This window comes from Dryobates pubescens, chromosome 34 (assembly GCF_014839835.1).
Source record: "Dryobates pubescens isolate bDryPub1 chromosome 34, bDryPub1.pri, whole genome shotgun sequence".
NCBI classification, from domain to species: Eukaryota; Metazoa; Chordata; class Aves; order Piciformes; family Picidae; genus Dryobates; species Dryobates pubescens.
Window position 1 is genome coordinate 3,708,266 of NC_071645.1, and position 8,118 is coordinate 3,716,383.

Here is an 8,118-nt window from a genome sequence, read left to right on the forward strand (position 1 = left end):
AATACCAGCAGCTTCATTTGGTGATTCTAATATCAGCAGTGTTTCTCTTTTGGAAGTGCTGAGGAGATGTTGGCAGACTATCCAGAAATGAAGGCCAAGAAGAACCCACTGCTGATGAGAAAGACAACCAAAAAAATGTGCCCCAAAGCTAATTATTCTGTCAGTGAATAGTTGTCACATCAAGCCCAACCTTTTGAAGCTTCATCTGGGGCAAGGAAATGCAAACCGAGTACTGGCTGGTCATGCAGACAATCTGGTGTTAGCCAGAAGCAGTTGGGAAATGTATTGACTAACTGAGGATAATTGAGAGCTACATGTTGGAGAGGAAGCAGCTTTTAACAGATTAATTCTATCAAAATTACAACAAACAGATGGGTTTCTGACAGTGGTTCCCTTTCTTTAACTTGGCAAATTAGGAATTAGGGCAACAGCTGAAATGGGATTGGGACAGAAGGGAATTTTGAAGAAAGCACACAAAAATCTCTTAGAAAATGGGCTAGCTGAAAGGAGGGGGAAGCAACAACCTTGTGATGATGTGTAATTGATTTATGCAATTTATTGGGTCCCCTTTTGTATAAGGGGAAGAGAGAGAACTAGTCTTTGGGGGGGGGGAACAAAAAAGGGGGCGAGTCTCCTTGGAGGAGGCTAACAACAGAAAGGCAAGGTGGTAAAGCTCCATACCATTCACTTTAGAGAATCCTGGGTGAGTTTCATAGAATCACAGAATAATTTTGATTGGAAGAGCTCTGTAAGATCATCAAGTCCAACCATCCACCTAACACCACCATAGCCTTTGAACCACATCCCAAAGTGTCATGGCCACACATTGCTGAACACCTCCAGGGACAGTGATTCCACCACCTCCCTGGGTAACCTCTTCCAATGCCTGGCCATTAACCCCTATCCCACAGTCCTCAGGATGCCTCAGTCCTCCCCAAAGTGAGTTAGTTGCAGAAATACACCCTGCAGGATCCCCAATCAGGCACCCACCCCAATATGAAGAAGAAATGATCACCATACCTTATCTCTCCATTATGGAAAAGGGCTCTGTGTCTTGCTTTTAAAGCCCTCCTGACCTACCTGAGGGCTGGGAAGCTCTCCACCCTGTTGGTTGTTTCCCACCACATGTGCTGAATTAAACTGTTAACCTTCACAGGCAGAAGCATGTGAGGTGCATTACTGCTGCCCAGAGAGGTTGTGGAGTCTCCTTCTCTAGAGAGCTTCCAAACCCACCTGGACCTGTTCCTGTGTGACCCATCCTGAGTGGTCCTATTCTACAGGGGAGTTGCACCAGGGGAAGTTTAGGCTGGAGGTGAGGAGAAAGTTCTTCACTGAGAGAGTCATTAGCCATTGGAATGTGCTGCCCAGGGAGGTGGTGGAGTCCCCATCCCTGGAGGTGTTCAGGAGTGGATTGGATGTGGCACTTGATGCCATGGTCTAGTCATGAGGTCTTGGGTGACAGGTTGGACTTGATAATCTTTGAGTTCTCTTCCAACCTTGGTGATTCTGTGTGACTCAATGACCTCTGGAGGTCCTTTCCACCCCGTAGCATTCTACAATTCAATGATTCCATAACCTTTTGGGGGAAGCTTGGTGGAAGAGGTGATCTCCAATGTGGGGAATGCAGGTCAAGTTGCAGGGGAAATGCTTTGCATATCAAAGTGCAGCGGTGGACATCTCTCAAATGTCCTCTGCACCTTCTGGACCAGGCCCATTCTCTGCCTCAGCCTTCTTGCCTTTGGGAAGTGTGTTTGCCTTCTCCTTCTACATGCCTGTGGTGTGCTCCAGCAAGCCAGGCTGGGTAAATGTTTCTGTCCTCTGCCAGTTGCTGCTTTTTCTACTTTCATTTTTAAACCCAATGGTAACACTTTGAAGCATTTCTGATTAGGGAACCTCAACTTGTTGTTTCTGCTTAAAAGTGATAATCCCCCCTTCATACAACCCTCAAGTACCTATTTTAATGAAACCTTCAGATGAATATCAAAGAGCTATTTACTCGTATCTAATATTTTAATTAGATTATATTCTCAATTTAACCCATTAAACCCCCTTTGATGATCTCCATGTTTAGTGTTTAGCCCCAGATGCTGGAGGTAATGAATATTGGACCTTTGATTTAATGAGAACTTCTGCCTTTCCAGCCTGACTCCCTTTGTATCCCCCCTTTTTTATTTTCTGAGCTATAGAATTCAGTTAATTGAAGAAGTCTCTTACCACCACACATTAAGGAACCTAAATTAGCATCCCTTTTCTGATTAGAAAATGCAAGCAGACATTTTCTCTTTGATCTGAGGATTGAGTTGAAGTAGGCAACAGCCCCCTGAAAATGAGCTGATGGCCTTATTATTTGGCTGCCATGCAGATGCGTCCATGTGGTGCAAAATGCTTAATGTCTTAATTGATCACCTTCCCCCTATCTGGCATCCTACTCCCTTTTAGAGCTCCCAGAAATGAGGGTGATCTTTCTGGGTGGGTGATGTGTTTCATTTGGGCTTCTTTTTTTTTTTTTATCCCCACTAAAGCAAAGAACTTTTAGGAACCCTTTAAATACTAAACCCGTGCTAGACTAGAAGCCATATTATGCTGCTCCAGGGAGAGGAGACAGATTAATTGCTTTGAGGGCACTGATCATGACCATCTCACAAACCATTTGGAGAGGACTGGGTTAGGATTATTTTTATTTAGTGAGTTTCTTCTCCCAGAAAAATGCAGAGGGCTGGAGCACCTCTCCTATGAGGACAGACTGAAGGAGTTGGGGCTGTTCAGTCTGGAGAAGAGAAAGCTCTGAGGTGACCTCATTGTGGCCTTCCAATGTCTGAAGGAGGCTACAAGAAGGCTGGGGAGGGACTGCTCAGGCTCTCAGGTAGTGATAGGACTAGGGGCAATGGAATGAAGCTGGAGGTGGGGAGATTCAGGCTGGACGTGAGGAGGAAGTTCTTCCCCATGAGAGTGGTGAAGCTCTGGAATGGGTTGTCCAGGGAGATGGTTGAGGCCCCGTCCCTGGAGGTGTTTAAGCCCAGGCTGGATGAGGCTCTGGCCAGCCTGATCTAGTGTGAGGTGTCCCTGCCCATGGCAGCAGGGTTGGAACTGGATGATCCTTGTGGTCCCTTCCAACCCTGACTGATTCTATGATACTGATTATTTGCAGCACATGTGGGAAGGAAACCTTTTGATCTACCTCAATACCAGTGCAATTTTTTCCCCTCCACCTAACAGATATGGTGGCACAAAAGGGGACCAGACAAGTAAATGATGAGCATCCATCTGCTTAAAAGCAAAGGCCAAAACTTGATGTCTTTCAAATTAGGAAGGCAAGGAATTTAAATAGGAAGTAGGGCTTGGATTTTGCATTAAGAATTCAGGGAGAGATTGAGCTGCAGTAGAACCTGCCTGGCATAGCTGCATGGCTCCAGCAGTGTTACTCATCCTGAGCACAGGCTGCCTTCAACAGGGGCAGGAATGTATTTGTGTACACTTCTCAACATGTTACCTGCTGGACTCTTTCCAGTGCCATCATTTCTTAATGTTTTAGATTAAGGGCCATCTTTTCTTAATATTTTTAGATTTAGGAGGTGTAGAAGCTGAGAGCACCTTCAGTGGGCAAATATCCAGGGTCAGTTCTAATTAGAATCATAGAATCAATAAGGTTGGAAGAGACCTCAAGGATCATCAAGTCCAACCTGTCACCCAACACCTCCTGACTAATTAAACCATGGCACCAAGTGCCACATCCAATCCCCTCTTGAACACCTCCAGGGACGGTGACTCCACCACCTCCCTGGGCAGCCCATGATGCTGCATCACCATCAAATTTCAAGTCACCACTGTCTCACAGAAGGTAGCAAGAGCTGGCTCACAGGCTGCTGACTGACAAAGCCATCCTATTTTATCAGTGTGTCATGGATTGAGTTGAATCTGATGATGATACTTAATACCATGATGCTGCCATGCCAGCTTCCTGTCATCAGCCTGGCAGGGGTTGCTTCCCAGCCTGCAAGGAGCTGGCTGATGAGTGAGAGGATGTCTCAAGTAGCAACTCTTTCCTTCTTCTGCCTCAGTCTCAGAGGGTTTGCCCTTGTTTGAACCAAATTTTCTGGGATCAGCAGCCTGTTCCCAAAGTCTCCTCCTGTTCCCTGCAATGCTCAGGAGCAGGCTGGGATGGGGACTCAATGGGATGGGGTGGGGGGGGGGTCGGTCACATTCTCTGTGTGTTTGTCAGCAAGGTTGTCTTTGGTTTTAAATGTGATGGTAGTTTTAAATGTTAGCCAGGGTGCCTAGAACCACAGAGAGGTGAAGAAATGTGGGTGATTGTGAATTTAACTTAATTTTATTGACCAGCATAAATGCTTTGTGAGGAGGAAAGTTCCTGTAGTGGCACAGGAGAGTCAGCAGAGGCTTGGGTGTTATTTGATGCATATTCTGATTGGTCCTCAGTAACTTGGCATGTCCTAAGTGTGATAATGCTGCTGGCAGAAAGGAATTGGGCTCTTTTTCTCACCTCTGTGCCACAGAACATAGAGAAGATGCTGACTGCAGCACTCCTGAGTCTTGTAGCCACCTGAACTTGTGGCTTTGTTCTTCCTCTCCTCTACTTACAAAACCAAACATCATCACTTGAATTAATTACAAACTCCTGCCTGAATGGTCCTAGCTTAAAAAGAGTTGTCTTATATCTTGGATTTATCTTGTTTCTATAGCATGATAATCTTAGGTGAAACACTTGTAGCTCTGGAGAGCCCTGGACTGGCTCCCAATACTGACATAGAGTTCATGTAGCAGTAGCAATACTTGGTGATAAAGGCAGATAATACTTGGTGGTAAAGGTGGTAAAGTGTAGCCTAAGAAAATGCGATCCCAGAGTGGGCTGCAGTGCCTTTTCTACCTGTTAGGGCACAGATAATCTTTCAAGGAAGAACTTGGTTTGAAGGCAGGATAATGAGGTAACAGGTTTCTGAAATGTCAGAGGCAAAGGCAAGCTTACCAAGTCTTTTGACTCACTTTGTTTGGGTCCTGCTGAGGCCACTCAGCTTGCTTTCCTAAAGTAAAGACTCGATGTCCTCTGGTGTTGTGCATCTTGGCTTTGCTGTGACTGCTGGAACAAACCCTGAAGTGCTTCTGTGAGATGCAGAAAAGTAGTCCTGTGGTATTACCTGCAGCTGCCTGCTCTGCACTCACGATTATGCAAAGCTCTTGCTGATCTGCTGGATGCTTCTTTAGCATCTGCTCTATCCAGGTTTTTGGCTCAGCATCACTTCTGTTCAAAGCAGGCTCTTCTCTAAGGCAGGCTGCTTTAAGTCACCCTTGCCAGCTGTCACCAGTGGAGATTTGCTGCCTTTACCTAATACTGGGTTTGTGCATCTGGAGCTCTTTCTCACAGTCACCAGAGCTGGTCCTTCCTTCACAGGCTTCCTTATTCTCACACAAGAGAGCACTTAGGATTGGGCAGCATGCAAAACAAATAAATAATAAAGAAATAAAAGGAAGCATATTCTTTATGCTATTGCAATTTACTGTAGAAGCAATCCCTAACAGGAGATGATAATAATCAAATGCCTGGCTTGTGGGCTGTCTGGATGTTACATCTTGTTCATGCCTATTTGAAGTATTCAGTGACTGCAGGAGTTAGAATCTCATCTGGTTTCCAGTCCTCATCGTTGACAGCATGTCTTTAGAGGTGTAAAGGTGGAACACAACTACTAGGCTTATTTAATGTCTTTCACTGTGCCCCAGAAAACGTGTGGCACCTTGCTGCTAAAGGGATCCCATGAGCGTGGCCCTGCCCAGAGGTCTGAGATGAGGACACCTGTGGGTTTTATCTGCCCTCACCTCCCTTGCTATCTTCTGCAGCACTGTCTGGGTTGTGGCACAGTAAAGGTCCTGTGCTGCAGAGCCTGTTCCTGGATGTACCTCTGAATCCCAACATCCTTCCCTCCCTTGAGAACCACCCGTGTGCAAATGCCCCTGCCCCTGCAGCTGCAATGAGCACCAATTTCAGGGGTGCTTGGCCCAGGAGGGTGCTTGGTTACACGCACGTGACCACACTACTCGATCTGCACCGGGAGGGCAGAGCCTGGCGGCGCTGACACTACCATTTCCATGACATCCCCTGGCTGCCTTGCAAAACAGCGGTGTAAATGCACAGAGAAGGAAAAAGTTGACTTTGTGTGTCTGTGCCCAAACCCCTGTCATATGTGCATTTTAATCTTCTACTTTGACTTCCTCCTGCCTTTTCCCTTTCTGTTCTATCCACCTCAGAAGTTTTTTTCACACACCCTTCTCTTCAATAATTAGAAGAGTTATTTACACAAGGAGAAGGAACCACACACAAATGTAAAGAAAACAATACTTTTAATGTCCCTTTTCACCTAGGTGCAATATATCTTTATTTTTGGTTGACTTTAGACTTGCCCCCAAGATTCTCTCTCACTAAACCAGAGGGATTCATTTTGTTTTCCCCCTAATTACTTTGCTGCCCAATCCTATTACCAAAGGTGAGTGACTGGTGTGAATTCAGTAGCCCCTGCAAGCAGAGTGTGGCTTGCCAGGCCAGATCCGAGCTGGGCATCCACAGCACATCCACAGCCCCGGAAAGAGCAGCAGTAGATGTAGTCAGAGAGGGAGAGAGAGTGAAAATTACCATGTAAATATCACAGTAGAGCTTCTCTTTTATATCACTTTTAATAGTTCCTAATGAAATGCGCACTCAGGGGGAGGCTGACGATCAGCACAGAGCAAAACAAACAAAATACTCGGTGGGCGACTGAACAGGGATCTACAAAAGCATCGAGTCCAGAGCTTATTGAGGTGGTTTCCATCACCTCCCTGCCTACAGCCGGGTAGGTGTGAAGGGAAGAGCCACGGAGCCGAAAAGAAGCATTTCCAGCCAGCACCACGGCAATGGAAAACGACCTGCTGGAGCCTGCACCTGGCTCTCCAAATGATCTTCAAATCACACCGAGGCTTTGGGGAGAAATTGGTTTGGTTTGTCTTCTGAAATAATTATATATATATGTATATTAATTTTGGTTTTAGGGAGGTGGGTGGCATTTTAGCAAAATTTCTTGATGAAAATACTTCTCCTGAAAATATTTCCATACACCAGGTAAAAGGCAACGAACCATTTTCTGGACAGATGGTTGGGTATTTGGTACCCTTCCCAAATGCCTGATCTTTATTATTTTAAGTGTTAAAAGAAAATAATAACGAAAAGAATAAAAGCCCACAAACAAACAAACAAAAACCCCAAAGTAAAAGCACACAAAATAAAACACAGAGGAACACACACCGAAAAAAAGGAAAGAAAATAAACCAAAACCCGAAGGAAACAAAAGGAAAAGCCACAAAAACGAAGCAAACGTACACGTTTCAGTCGTCCGTATTTGACAGATTAAACAGGGACACTTTTTTTGCGTGTCCCATAGTCCAAAAATGCCCTGGAAAGTCTTAACGACATCGGACGACCTAATTAACTCCCCGTTAAAAAACGACACAAAACAAAAACCAAAAAGAGGGGAGAAGGGGGCGGAAATAAATAACCCAAAGAGGCACCGACGTGCCAGCGGGGCTGCACGGCCAGCATCTGAGCAAACACTGCCTTAGCTGCGGGTTTTTAACCGAGGGAAGCTCCGAGCTTCCCCTGGAGATGCGGAGTCTCCGCTGCGCTCCCAGCGCATTTGTCAGCCAGCAGCTCGCCACAGAACAAACCAAAACGAAGCAAACAACAAACAGTAATAATAATAAACCCAAAGAAATAATAATAATGTAAAAAAATAATAATGTCATCGTTTACCTGGAAATTAAACCATCTCTCTGGAAGAAAAAGGCAAAACGAGCACGGAGGGTGAGTGCTCTGACTGCAGTACGGAGCTCAGAGAGGCGCTGGGGTAGAAGCAGACTGGGGAGGGGGGAACAGAAGCCAAAGGTGGGACCAGCTCTGCGGCTCTTTGAGAGGAAAAGAAAAATTATCCCGAAGGTGATTCACGACTGGAAGCCGTGAAGGAATCAGGCTGCCCATGCAGGTGATTCTCCGAGCTGGAGAAAAATCTCTTTTACTCCGAGTAGTCCTGGCAGGATCGAAAGATTCCTGCTGCTCCCCCTTTCCCCTCTCGGAATTCAATA